At 42.8% G+C, this 17,393-nt stretch overlaps 1 pseudogene; it reads right to left on the bottom strand.

Moving 5' to 3' along the window:
- LOC112238156 overlaps positions 1-17,393 on the bottom strand; it is a 33,735-nt pseudogene that overhangs the window by 4,870 nt on the left and 11,472 nt on the right.

Here is a 17,393-nt window from a genome sequence, read left to right as displayed (position 1 = left end):
CACACACATTAATATACACACACACACACACACCTCTCACACACACACACACACATTAATATATACACACACACACACACACACACACACACACACTAATATACACACACACATTAATATACACACACACACACCTCACACACTAATATACACACCTTCAAATCAAATCACATTTTATTTGTCACATACACATGGTTAGCAGATGTTAGTGCGAGTGTAGCGAAATGCTTGTGCTTCTAGTTCCGGCAATGCAGTAATAACCAACAAGTAATCTAGCTAACAATTCCAAAACTACTACCTTATAGACACAAGTGTAGGGGATAAAGAATATGTACATAAAGATATATGAATGAGTGATGGTACAGAGCGGCATAGGAAAGATACAGTAGATGGTATTGAGTGCAGTATATACATATGAGATGAGTATGTAAACAAAGTGGCATAGTTAAAGTGGCTAGTGATACATGTATTACAGAAGGATGCAGTAGATGATATAGAGTACAGTATATACGTATACATATGAGATGAATAATGGAGGGTATGTAAACATTATGTTAGGTAGCATTGTTTAAAGTGGCTAGTGATATATTTTACATCAATTCACATCAATTCCCATTATTAAAGTGGCTGGAGTGGAGTCAGTGTGTTGGCAGCAGCCACTCAATGTTAGTGGTGGCTGTTTAACAGTCTGATGGCCTTGAGATAGAAGCTGTTTTCAGTCTCTCGGTCCCAGCTTTGATGCACCTGTACTGACCTCGCCTTCTGGATGATAGCGGGGTGAACAGGCAGTGGCTCGGGTGGTTGCTGTCCTTGATGATCTTTATGGCCTTCCTGTGACATCGGGTGGTGTAGGTGTCCTGGAGGGCAGGTAGTTTGCCCCCGGTGATGCGTTGTGCAGACCTCACTACCCTCTGGAGAGCCTTACGGTTGTGGGCGGAGCAGTTGCCGTACCAGGCGGTGATACAGCCCAACAGGATGCTCTCGATTGTGCATCTGTAGAAGTTTGTGAGTGCTTTTGGTGACAAGCCGAATTTCTTCAGCCTCCTGAGGTTGAAGAGGCGCTTCTGCGCCTTCTTCACGATGCTGTCTGTGTGGGTGGACCAATTCAGTTTGTCTGTGATGTGTACGCCGAGGAACTTAAAACTTACTACCCTCTCCACTACTGTTCCATCGATGTGGATAGGGGGGTGTTCCCTCTGCTGTTTCCTGAAGTCCACAATCATCTCCTTAGTTTTGTTGACGTTGAGTGTGAGGTTATTTTCCTGACACAACACTCCGAGGGCCCTCACCTCCTCCCTGTAGGCCGTCTCGTCGTTGTTGGTAATCAAGCCTACCACTGTTGTGTCGTCTGCAAACTTGATGATTGAGAGTGGAGGCGTGCGTGGCCACGCAGTCGTGGGTGAACAAGGAGTACAGGAGAGGGCTCAGAACGCACCCTTGTGGGGCCCCAGTGTTGAGCATCAGCGGGGTGGAGATGTTGTTTCCTACCCTCACCACCTGGGGCGGCCCGTCAGGAAGTCCAGTACCCAGTTGCACAGGGCGGGGTCCAGACCCAGGGTCTCGAGCTTGATGAAGAGCTTGGAGGGCACTATGGTGTTAAATGCCGAGCTGTAGTCGATGAACAGCATTCTCACATTCTCACACACACATTAATATATACACACACACACACACACACACATTAATATACACACACACACATTAATATACACCCACACCTCACACACACACACACACATTAATATATACACACACACACACACACACACCTCACACACACACACACACACACACACACACTAATATACACACACACACACACACACACCTCACACACACACACATTAATATATACACACACACACTAATATACACACAAACACATTAATATACACACACACACACACATTAATATATACACACACACACACATTAATATACACACACACACCTCACACACACACACACTAATATACACACACACACCTCACACACACATTAATATACACACACACACCTCTCACACACACACACACATTAATATACACACACACACACACCTCACACACACATTAATATACACACACACATTAATATACACACAAACACACACACACACACACACACACATACACACACACACTTCACACACACACACACACACACATTAATATACACACACGCATTAATATACACACACACACATTAATATACACACACACACCTCACACACACATTAATATACACACACACACCTCTCACACACACACACACATTAATACACACACACACACACACCTCACACACACATTAATATACACACACACATTAATATACACACAAACACACACACACACACACACACACACACACACACCACACACACACACACACACACATTAATATACACACACACATTAATATGCACACACACATTAATATACACACACACAGTAATATACACACACACACCTCTCACACACACACACACATTAATATACACACACACACACACACACACATTAATATACACACAAAGACACACACACACACACACACACCTACACACACACACACACACACCTCACACACACACACACACACACATTAATATACACACACACATTAATATACACACACACACACACACACACAGTAATATGCACACACACATTAATATACACACACACACATTAATATACACACACACACACACACACACACACACACACACACACACATTAATATACACACACACACACATTAATATACACACACACACACCTCACACACATTAATATACACATACACACATTAATATACACACACACACATACCTCACACACACACACACACACTAATATACACTCACACACCTCACACACACATTAATATACACACACACACACACCTCACACACACACACACACATTAATATACACACACACACACACACATTAATATACACACACACATTAATATACACACACACACACGAATATACACACACACACCTCACACACACACACACACACACACACACACACACACACACACACACACACACACACACACACACACACACACACACACACACACATTAATATACACACACACATTAATATACACACACATCAATATACACACACACATCAATATACGCGCACACATTAATATACACACACACACACACATTAATATACACACACACACACGAATATACACACACACCACACACACACACACACACACACACACACACACACACACACACACACACACACACACACACACACACATTAATATACACACACACATCAATATACACACACACATCAATATACACACACACATCAATATACGCGCACACACATTAATATACACACACACACACATTAATATACACACACACACACATTAATACACACACACACACCACACACACACACACACACACTAATATACACACACACACACCTCACACACACATTAATATACACACACACACACATTAATATACACACACACACACCTCACACACACACACACACACACACACACACTAATATACACACACACACCTCACACACACACACACACACACACATTAATATACACACACACACACATTAATATACACACACACACACACACATTAATACACACACACACACCTCACACACACACACACACACACACATTAATGTACACACACACACACACATTAATATACACACACACACACACACATTAATACACACACACACACCTCACACACACACACACACTAATATACACACACACACACCTCACACACATTTATATATACACACACACACACACAAATACACACACACACACACCGGAAAGAGAATATATACTTTTGAACAATAGCTGACTGTAATCACATCATATATGTGTGCTTGTGTTTGTGTGTGGGGTGTGTGTGTGCATGTTTTTGTGTGTATGTGTGCACGTGTGTGTGTGTGTGTTTTTGGGTGCGCGTGTGTTGGACTTACTTGAACTTGAGTTCTCTGGTGAGTTGGTTCTGCGTCTGCTCCAGCTCCTGTCGACTCCTGACGTGCTCATCATTAACATCCTGGATCTCAGCCTTCACACACTGCAGCTTAGCATAGAGCTACAACACAGTAGAACAGACACACTGCAGCTTAGCATAGAGCTACAACACAGTAGAACAGACACACTGCAGCTTAGCATAGAGCTACAACACAGCAGAACAGACCCACTGCATCTTAGCATAGAGCTACAACAGATAGAACAGACACGCTGCAGCTTAGCATAGAGCTACAACAGACGGAACAGACACACTGCATCTTAGCATAGAGCTACAACACAGCAGAACAGACACACTGCATCTTAGCATAGAGCTACAACAGATAGAACAAACACGCTGCAGCTTAGCATAAAGCTACAACAGACGGAACAGACACACTGCAGCTTAGCATGGAGCTGCAACAGACAGAGCAGACACACTTCAGCGTTGCTTAGAGCTACAGCAGATAGATAGAGCTACAACAGATAACTTTTTTTGTCACTTCAACAACAATACAATTAATGAGAAACAATACAGTGTTTTAAGTCTCACCTTCTTGAGCTTCTTGGTCTTGGCCTCCACCTCCTGTTGCAGGGAGGAGAATGTCTCTCTGAGTTCTAGAGTCTCTTCATCCTGAACCATCACCTGCTGCAGAATCTCCCTCTCTCTACGACTCTACAATACAAACACAACTTTATTAATATCTCCCTCTCTCTACGACTCTATAATGCAAACACAACTTTATTAACATCTCCCTCTTTCTACAACTCTATAATACAAACACAACTTTATTAACATCTCCCTCTCTCTACAACACAAACACAACTTTATTAACATCTCCTCTCTACGACTCTACAACACAAACACAACTTTATTAACATCTCCCTCTCTCTACAACACAAACACAACTTTATTAACATCTCCCTCTCTCTACGACGCTACAATACAAACACAACTTTATTAACATCTCCTCTCTACGACTCTACAACACAAACACAACTTTATTAACATCTCCTCTCTCTACGACGCTACAATACAAACACAACTTTATTAACATCTTCCTCTCTCTACAACACAACTTTATTAACATCTCCCTCGTTCTACAACACAAACACAACTTTATTAACATCTCCTCTCTCTACAACTCTACAATACAAACACAACTTTATTAACATCTCCCTCTCTCTACGACTCTACAATACAAACACAACTTTATTAACATCTCCCTCTCTCTACGACTCTACAATACAAACACAACTTTATTAACATCTCCTCTCTCTACAACACAAACACAACTTTATTAACATCTCCTTCTCTCTACAACACAAACACAACTTTATTAACATCTCTCTCTCTCTACGACTACAATACAAACACAACTTTATTAACATCTCCCTCTCTCTACAACACAAACACAACTTTATTAACATCTCCTTCTCTCTACAACACAAACACAACTTTATTAACATCTCCCTCTCTCTACAACACAAACACAACTTTATTAACATCTCCCTCTCTCTACAACACAAACACAACTTTATTAACATCTCCCTCTCTCAAAAACACAAACACAACTTTATTAACATCTCCCTCTCTCTACGACTCTATAATATAAACAAAACTTTATTGACATCTCCTCTCTACAACTCTATAATACAAACACAACTTTATTAAAGTTAAACACCTTCCTTTTTCTGCGACTCTACAAAATAAACAACTTTAACAACATCCCTTTCTCTCTACAACACAAACACAATTTTATTAACACCTCTGTAACGATCGTTGTTGGAAGGATGGTCGGACCAAGATGCAGCGTGGGGTAGGTTAATCATTTTTATTGATGATAACCGGCACAAAACAAGAAAGAGTAACAAACGAAACGTCCAGCTTTGTAGGGCTAAAAAGCAACACTACAAAATCAAGATCCCACAAGGGGCGGGGGCGTATGCCTTATGGCTAACGTGACATGGTGTGATGAAAGAAACATACAGGAACTCAAATCCTTCTGTTCACCTGATTTAGAATTCCTCACAATCAAATGTAGACCGTATTATCTACCAAGAGAATTCTCTTCGATTATAATCACAGCCGTATATATCCCCCCCCCAAGCAGACACATCGATGGCTCTGAACGAAATTTATTTAACTCTCTGCAAACTGGAAACCATTTATCCGGAGGCTGCATTCATTGTAGCTGGGGATTTTAACAAGGCTAATCTGAAAACAAGATTCCCTGAATTTTATCAGCATATCGATTGCGCAACCAGGGGTGGAAAGACCTTGGATCATTGTTACTCTAACTTCCGCGACGCATATAAGGCCCTGCCCCGCTCCCCTTTCGGAAAAGCTGACCACGACTCCATTTTGTTGATCCCTGCCTACAGACAGAAACTAAAACAAGAGGATCCCACGCTGAGGTCTGTCCAACGCTGGTCCGACCAAGCTGACTCCACACTCCAAGACTGCTTCCATCACGTGGACTGGGATATGTTTCGTATTGCGTCAGATAACAATATTGACGAATACGCTGATTTGGTGTGCGAGTTCATTAGAACGTGCGTTGAAGATGTCGTTCCCATAGCAACGATTAAAACATTCCCTAACCAGAAACCGTGGATTGATGGCAGCATTCGTGTGAAACTGAAGGCACGAACCACTGCTTTTAATCAGGGCAAGGTGTCTGGTAACATGACTGAATACAAACAGTGCAGCTATTCCCTCCGCAAGGCTATCAAACAAGCTAAGCGCCAGTACAGAGACAAAGTAGAATCTCAATTCAACGGCTCAGACACAAGAGGTATGTGGCAGGGTCTACAGTCAATCACGGACTACAGGAAGAAACCCAGCCCAGTCACGGACCAGGATGTCTTGCTCCCAGGCAGACTAAATAACTTTTTGCCCGCTTTGAGGACAATACAGTGCCACTGACACGGCCTGCAACGGAAACATGCGGTCTCTCCTTCACTGCAGCCGAAGTGAGTAAGACATTTAAACGTGTTAACCCTCGCAAGGCTGCAGGCCCAGACGGCATCCCCAGCCGCGCCCTCAGAGCATGCGCAGACCAGCTGGCCGGTGTGTTTACGGACATATGCAATCAATCCCTATACCAGTCTGCTGTTCCCACATGCTTCAAGAGGGCCACCATTGTTCCTGTTCCCAAGAAAGCTAAGGTAACTGAGCTAAACGACTACCGCCCCGTAGCACTCGCATCCGTCATCATGAAGTGCTTTGAGAGACTAGTCAAGGACCATATCACCTCCACCCTACCTGACACCCTTGACCCACTCCAATTTGCTTACCGCCCAAATAGGTCCACAGACGATGCAATCTCAACCACACTGCACACTGCCCTAACCCATCTGGACAAGAGGAATACCTATGTGAGAATGCTGTTCATCGACTACAGCTCGGCATTCAACACCATAGTACCCTCCAAGCTCGTCATCAAGCTCGAGACCCTGGGTCTCGACCCCGCCCTGTGCAACTGGGTACTGGACTTCCTGACGGGCCGCCCCCAGGTGGTGAGGGTAGTCAACAACATCTCCTACCCGCTGATCCTCAACACTGGGGCCCCACAAGGGTGCGTTCTGAGCCCTCTCCTGTACTCCCTGTTCACCCACGACTGCGTGGCCATGCACGCCTCCAACTCAATCATCAAGTTTGCGGACGACACAACAGTGGTAGGCTTGATTACCAACAACGACGAGACGGCCTACAGGGAGGAGGTGAGGGCCCTCGGAGTGTGGTGTCAGGAAAATAACCTCACACTCAACGTCAACAAAACTAAGGAGATGATTGTGGACTTCAGGAAACAGCAGAGGGAACACCCCCTATCCACATCGATGGAACAGTAGTGGAGAGGGTAGCAAGTTTTAAGTTCCTCGGCATACACATCACAGACAAACTGAATTGGTCCACTCACACAGACAGCATCGTGAGGAAGGCGCAGCAGCGCCTCTTCAACCTCAGGAGGCTGAAGAAATTCGGCTTGTCACCAAAAGCACTCACAAACTTCTACAGATGCACAATCGAGAGCATCCTGGCGGGCTGTATCACCGCCTGGTATGGCAACTGCACCGCCCTCAACCGTAAGGCTCTCCAGAGGGTAGTGAGGTCTGCACAACGCATCACCGGGGGCAAACTACCTGCCCTCCAGGACACCTACACCACCCGATGCTACAGGAAGGCCATAAAGATCATCAAGGACATCAACCACCCGAGCCACTGCCTGTTCACCCCGCTGTCATCCAGAAGGCGAGGTCAGTACAGGTGCATCAAAGCTGGGACCGAGAGACTGAAAAACAGCTTCTATCTCAAGGCCATCAGACTGTTAAACAGCCACCACTAACATTGAGTGGCTACTGCCAACACACTGTCAATGACACTGACTCTACTCCAGCCACTTTAATCATGGGAATTGATGGGAAATGATGTAAATATATCACTAGCCACTTTAAACAATGCTACCTTATATAATGTTACTTACCCTACATTGTTCATCTCATATGCATACGTTGATACTGTACTCTATATCATCGACTGCATCCTTATGTAATACATGTATCACTAGCCACTTTAACTATGCCACTTGGTTTACATACTTATCTCATATGTATATACTGTACTCGATATCATCTACTGTATCTTGCCTATGCTGCTCTGTACCATCACTCATTCATATATCCTTATGTACATATTCTTTATCCCCTTACACTGTGTATAAGACAGTAGTTTTTTTGGAATTGTTAGTTAGATTACTTGCTTTTTATTACTGCATTGTCGGAACTAGAAGCACAAGCATTTCGCTACACTCGCATTAACATCTGCTAACCATGTGTATGTGACAAATAAAATTTGATTTGATTTGATTTATCATCCAGAAGGCGACGTCAGTACAGGTGCATCAAAGCTGGGACCGAGAGACTGAGACTGACCAGAGAGGGAACACTCCCTATATAACACAACATGTACCAGAGAGGGAACACTCCTGTATAACACAACATGTCCCAGAGAGGGAACACTCCCTATATAACACAACATGTCCCAGAAAGTGAACACTCCCTATATAACATGTCCCAGAGAGGGAACACTCCCTATACAACATGTACCAGAGAGGGAACACTCCTATATAACATGTACCAGAGAGGGAACACTCCTATACAACACAACATGTACCAGAGAGGGAACACTCCCTATACAACATGTACCAGAGGGAACACCCTATACAACATGTACCAGAGGGAACACTCCCTATACAACATGTACCAGAGGGAACACTCCTATACAACATGTACCAGAGAGGGAACACTCCTATATAACATGTACCAGAGAGGGAACACTCCCTATACAACACAACATGTACAAGAGAGGGAACACTCCCTATACAACACAACATGTACCAGAGAGGGAACACTCCCTACACAACATGTACCAGAGAGGGAACACTCCTATACAACATGTACCAGAGAGGGAACACTCCCTATACAACATGTACCAGAGGGAACACTCTATACAACATGTACTAGAGAGGGAACACTCCCTATACAACATGTACCAGAGAGGAACACTCCCTATATAACATGTACCAGAGAGGGAACACTCCCTATACAACACAACATGTACCAGAGAGGGAACACTCCCTATACATCATGTACCAGAGAGGGAACACTCCCTATACAACATGTACCAGAGAGGGAACACTCCCTATACAACATGTACCAGAGAGGGAACACTCCCTATATAACATGTACCAGAGAAGGAACACTCCCTATATAACATGTACCAGAGAGGGAACACTCCCTATACAACACAACATGTACCAGAGAGGGAACACTCCTATATAACATGTACCAGAGAGGGAACACTCCTATACAACACAACATGTACCAGAGAGGAACACTCCTATACAACATGTACCAGAGGGAACACTCCCTATACAACATGTACCAGAGGGAACACTCCTATATAACATGTACCAGAGAGGGAACACTCCCTATATAACATGTACCAGAGAGGAACACTCCTATACAACACAACATGTACCAGAGAGGGAACACTCCCTATACAACATGTACCAGAGAGGGAACACTCCCTATACAACAATTACCAGAGAAGGAACACTCCCTATACAACATGTACCAGAGAGGGAACACTCCTATACAACATGTACCAGAGAGGGAACACTCCTATATAACATGTACCAGAGAGGGAACACTCCTATACAACACAACATGTACCAGAGAGGGAACACTCCCTATACAACATGTACCAGAGAAGGAACACTCCCTATACAACATGTACCAGAGAAGGAACACTCCCTATACAACATGTACCAGAGAGGGAACACTCCTATACAACACAACATGTACCAGAGAGGGAACACTCCCTATACAACATGTACCAGAGAGGGAACACTCCCTATATAACATGTACCAGAGAGGGAACACTCCCTATACAACACAACATGTACCAGAGAGGGAACACTCCCTATACAACATGTACCAGAGAGGGAACACTCCCTATACAACATGTACCAGAGAGGGAACACTCCTATACAACACAACATGTACCAGAGAGGGAACACTCCCTATACATCATGTACCAGAGAGGGAACACTCCCTATACAACATGTACCAGAGGGAACACTCCCTATACAACACAACATGTACCAGAGAGGGAACACTCCCTATACATCATGTACCAGAGAGGGAACACTCCCTATACAACATGTACTAGAGAGGGAACACTCCCTATACAACATGTACCAGAGAGAACACTCCCTATACAACACAACATTCTCAGTGACAGAACCATCAGTAGAGGTGAAAATGCGATGGAAACCATTTAACTTGTAAGTTATTGCTACTAGGTCATCACAGCATTTTATTCACAACAAGTCAATATGATGGAAACATCTTTGGTGTGAAAATGCTCATATTGTTTATATGCAGATTTTAAAATATTTGCATGAAAATCTGTCGCCATTTGGATGGAAAACTAGCTAATCAGATGAAAACAGTACGGTTGTGTTGATGTTCAATAAAAAGCGTTGTCTTTACTATCATGTCCATAGGAGGTACCTGCTCAGAGATCTCCTGTCTGCGTGTCTCCAGGGTCTTCTGCTGTTCGCTGGTGTGATCCATGATGTTCCTCCCTCCAACCAGCAGCTTGCTCTCCATCGCCTAGCAACCACAACACACACACACACACACACACACACACACACACACACACACACACACACACACATCGTCAGCCTGCGACACACACACACCGTCAGCCTCCAACAAACAGAAACTGTTGTAGTTCAGCCCTGACTATGACATACTGACCCCTAAATACTACATACTGACCCCTACATTCTACATACTGACCCCTACATTCTACATACTGACCCCTACATACTACATACTGACCCCTACATTCAATATACTGACCCCTACATTCTACATACTGACCACATACTTCATACTGATCCTTAAATGGGGCGGCAGGGTAGCCTAGTGGTGAGAGTATTGGACTAGTAACCAAAAGGTTGCAAGTTCATATCCCCAAGCTGACAAGTTACAAATCTGTCGTTCTGCCCCTGAACAGGCAGTTAACCCACTGTTCCTAGGCCGTCATTGAAAATAAGAATTTGTTCTTTTCTGACTTAGTTAAATAAAGGTAAAAAAAACAAAAAAAAAACATCCTATATACTGACCCATACATACTAGATTATGATCGCTACATTCAACATACTAACCCCTACATTCTACATGCTGACCACTATATTCTACATAATGACCCCTACATTCTATATAATGACCCATACATTCTACATACTGACCCATACATTCTACATACTGACCCCAACATTCTACATACTGACCTCTACATTCTACATAATGACCCCTACATACTACATACTGACCCCTACATTCTACATAATGACCCCTACATACTACATACTGACCCCTACATACTACATAATGAACCCTACATACTGACCCCTATATACTGACCCTTACATACTACATACTGACCACTACATACTACATAATGACCCCTATATACTGACCCCTACATACTATATACTGACCCCTATATACTACATAATGACCCCTAGATTCTACATAATGACCCCTACATTCTACATAATGACCCCTACATACTACATACTGACCCCTACATTCTAGATAATGACCCCTACATTCTACATACTGACCCCTACATACTACATACTGACCCCAACATACTGACCCATACATACTGATCCCTACATACTGACCCCTATATTCTAGATAATGACCCCTACATTCTGACCCCTACATACTGACCCCTATATTCTACATACTGACCGCTACATTCTACATACTGACCCCTACATTCTATATACTGACCCCTACATTCCGACCCCAACATAATGACCCCTACATACTGACCCCTACATACTGAACCCTACATTCTGACCCCTACATACTGACCCCTACATTCTACATACTGACCCCTACATTCTATTTACTGACCCCTACTAACTGACCCCTACATTGTACATACTGACCCCTACATTCTATATACTGACCCCTACATACTACATACTAACCATTACATTCTACATACTGACCCCAACATACTGAACCCTACATTCTACATACTGACCCCTACATTGTACACACTGACCCGTACATACGACATACTGACCCCTACATTCTACATATGGACCCCTACATTCTACATACTGACCCATACATTCTACATACTGACCCATACATTCTACATACTGACCCATACATTCTACATACTGACCACTACATTCTACATACTGACTCCTACATTCTATATACTGACACCTACATTCTACAAAGGACCCCTACATTCTACATATTGACCCCTACATTCTATATACTGACACCTACATTCTACATACTGACACCTACATTCTATACAGTGACCCCTACAATCTACATACTGACCCCTACATTCTACATACTGACCCCAACATTCTATATACTGACCCCTACATTCTGTATACTGACCCCTACATACTGACCCCTACATACTACATACTGGCCCCTATATACTGATCCCTACATTCTACAAACTGACCTCTACATTCTATATACTGACCCCTACATACTGACCCCTACATTCTATATACTGACACCTACATTCTACATACTGACCCCTACATACTGACCCCTACATTCTACACACTGACCCCTACATTCTATATACTGACCCCTACTAACTGACCCCTACATTGTACATACTGACCCCTACATTCTATATACTGACCCCTACATTCTATTTACTGACCCCTACTAACTGACCCCTACATTGTACATACTGACCCCTACATTCTATATACTGACCCCTACATACTACATAACCCCAACATAATGACCCCTACATACTGACCCCTACATACTGAACCCTACATTCTGACCCCTACATACTGACCCCTACATTCTACATACTGACCCCTACATTCTATTTACTGACCCTACTAACTGACCCCTACATTGTACATACTGACCCCTACATTCTATATACTGACCCCTACATACTACATACTAACCATTACATTCTACATACTGACCCCAACATACTGAACCCTACATTCTACATACTGACCCCTACATTGTACACACTGACCCGTACATACGACATACTGACCCCTACATTCTACATATGGACCCCTACATTCTACATACTGACCCATACATTCTACATACTGACCCATACATTCTACATACTGACCACTAAATTCTACATACTGACTCCTACATTCTATATACTGACACCTACATTCTACAAAGGACCCCTACATTCTACATATTGACCCCTACATTCTATATACTGACACCTACATTCTACATACTGACCCCTACATTCTACATACTGACCCCTACATTCTATATACTGACCCCTACATTCTACATTCTGACCCGTACATTCTACATAGTGACCACTACATACTGACTAAAACATTCTACACACTGACCCCTACATTCTACATACTGACCCCTACATACTGACCCCTAAATTCTACATACTGACCCCTACATTCTACATACTGACCCCTACATTCTATATACTGACCCCTACATACTGACTCCTACATTCTATATTTTGACCCCTACATACTGACCCCTACATTCTATATACTGACCCCTAAGTTCTACATACTGACCCCTACATACTACATACTGACCCCTACATTCTACATACTGACCCCTACATACTGACCACTACATACTGAACCCTACAGTCTATATACTGACCCCTACATTCTATATACTGACCCCTAAGTTCTACATACTGACCCCTACATCCTACATACTGACCCTTACATTCTACATACTGACCCCTACATACTGACCACTACATACTGAACCCTACAGTCTATATACTGACCCCTACATTCTATATACTGACCCCTAAGTTCTACATACTGACCCCTACATACTACATACTAACCCTTACATTCTACATACTGACCCCAACATACTGAACCCTACATTCTACATACTGACCCCTACATTCTACATACTGACTTTACATACTACATACTGACACCTACATTCTACATATTGACCCCTACATATTATATACTGACCCCTACATTCTACATACTGACCCCTACATTCCATATACTGACCCCTACGTTCTACATACTGACCCCTGCATTCTACATACTGACCCCTACATTCTATATACTGACCACTACATTCTACATACTGACCCCTTTACGTTCTACATGCTGACCCCTACATTCTATATTCTGACCCCTACATTCTACATACTGACCCCATACTACATATACTGACCCCTACATACTGACCCTTACATTCTATATGCTGACCCCTATATTCTACATACTGACCCCTGCATTCTACATACTGACCCCTACATTCTACATACTGACCCCTACATTCTACATACTGACCCCTACATTCTTCATACTGACCCATACATTTTATATACTGACCCCTACATTCTATATATTGACCCCTACATACTGACCCCTAACTTCTACCTACTGACCCCTACATACTGACCCCTACATTCTATATACTGACCCCTACGTACTAACCCTTACATTCTACATACTGACCCCAACATACTGAACCCTACATTCTACATACTGACCCCTACATTCTACACACTGACCCCTACATACTACATACTGACCCCTACATTCTACATACTGACCCCTACATTCTATATACTGACCCCTACATTCTATATACTGACCCCTACATTCTATATACTGACCCCTACATACTACACACTGGCCCCTATATACTGACCCCTACATTCTATATAGTGACCTCTACATTCTATATAGTGACCAGTACATTCTATATACTGACCCCTACATTCTACATACTGACCCCTACATTCTATATACTGACCCCTACATACTGACCCCTACAATCTACATACTGACCCCTACATACTGACCCCTACAGTCTATATACTGACCCCTACATTCTACATTCTCACCCGTACATTCTACATAGTGACCACTACATACTGACTAAAACATTCTACACACTGACCCCCACATTCTACATACTGACCCCTACATACTGACCCCTACATTCTATATACTGACCCCTACATTCTACATTCTGACCCCTACATACTGACCCCTAAATTCTACATACTGACCCCTACATTCTACATACTGACCACTACATTCTATATACTGACCCCTACATTCTACATTCTGACCCCTACATACTGACCCCTACATTCTATATACTGACCCATACATACTGACCCTTACATTCGATATACTGACCCCTACATACTGACCCCTAAATTCTATATACTGACCCCTACATTCTACATACTGACCCCTACATTCTATATACTGACCCCTACATTCTACATTCTGACCCCTACATACTGACCCTTAAATTCAACATACTGACCCCTACATTCTACATACTGACCCCTACATTCTATATACTGACCCCTACATTCTACATTCTGACCCCTACATACTGACCCCTACATTCTATATACTGACCCCTACATACTGACTCCTACATTCTATATTTTGACCCCTACATACTGACCCTTACATTCTACATTCTGACCCCTACATACTGACCCCTACATTCTATATACTGACCACTACATACTGAACCCTACAGTCTATATACTGACCCCTACATTCTATATACTGACCCCTAAGTTCTACATACTGACCCCTACATACTACACACTGACCCCTACATTCTACATACTGACCCCTACATACTACATACTAACCCTTACATTCTACATACTGACCCCAACATACTGAACCCTACATTCTACATACTGACCCCTACATTCTACATACTGACTTTACATACTACATACTGACACCTACATTCTACATATTGACCCCTACATATTATATACTGACCCCTACATTCTACATACTGACCCCTACATTCCATATACTGACCCCTACGTTCTACATACTGACCCCTGCATTCTACATACTGACCGCTACATTCTATATACTGACCACTACATTCTACATACTGACCCCTACGTTCTACATGCTGACCCCTACATTCTATATTCTGACCCCTACATTCTACATACTGACCCCATACTACATACTGACCCCTACATACTGACCCTTACATTCTATATGCTGACCCCTATATTCTACATACTGACCTCTGAATTCTACATACTGACCCCTACATTCTATATACTGACCCCAAATTCTACATACTGACCCCTACATTCTACATACTGACCCCTACATTCTACATACTGACCCATACATTTTATATACTGACCCCTACATTATATATATTGACCCCTACATACTGACCCCTAACTTCTACCTACTGACCCCTACATACTGACCCCTACATTCTATATATTGACCACTACATACTGACCCCTAGAGTCTATATACTGACCCCTACATTCTACATACTAACCCCTACAGTCTACATACTGACCCCTACATTCTACATACTGACCCCTACATTCTACAAACTGACCCCTACATACTACATACTGACCCCTACATTCTACATACTGACCCCTACATTCTATATACTGACCCCTACATACTAACCCTTACATTCTACATACTGACCCCAACATACTGAACCCTACATTCTACATACTGACCCCTACATTCTACACACTGACACCTACATACTACATACTGACCCCTACATTCTACATACTGACCCCTACATTCTATATACTGACCCCTACATTCTACATACTGACCACTACATTCTACATACTGACCCCTACATTCTATATACTGACACCTATATTCTACATACTGACCCCTACATTCTATATACTTACACCTACATTCTAT

The sequence above is a fragment of the Oncorhynchus tshawytscha genome, linkage group LG05 (genome assembly GCF_018296145.1).
Source record: "Oncorhynchus tshawytscha isolate Ot180627B linkage group LG05, Otsh_v2.0, whole genome shotgun sequence".
Classification (NCBI taxonomy): Eukaryota; Metazoa; Chordata; class Actinopteri; order Salmoniformes; family Salmonidae; genus Oncorhynchus; species Oncorhynchus tshawytscha.
This window is presented reverse-complemented; position numbering and strand designations above follow the sequence as displayed.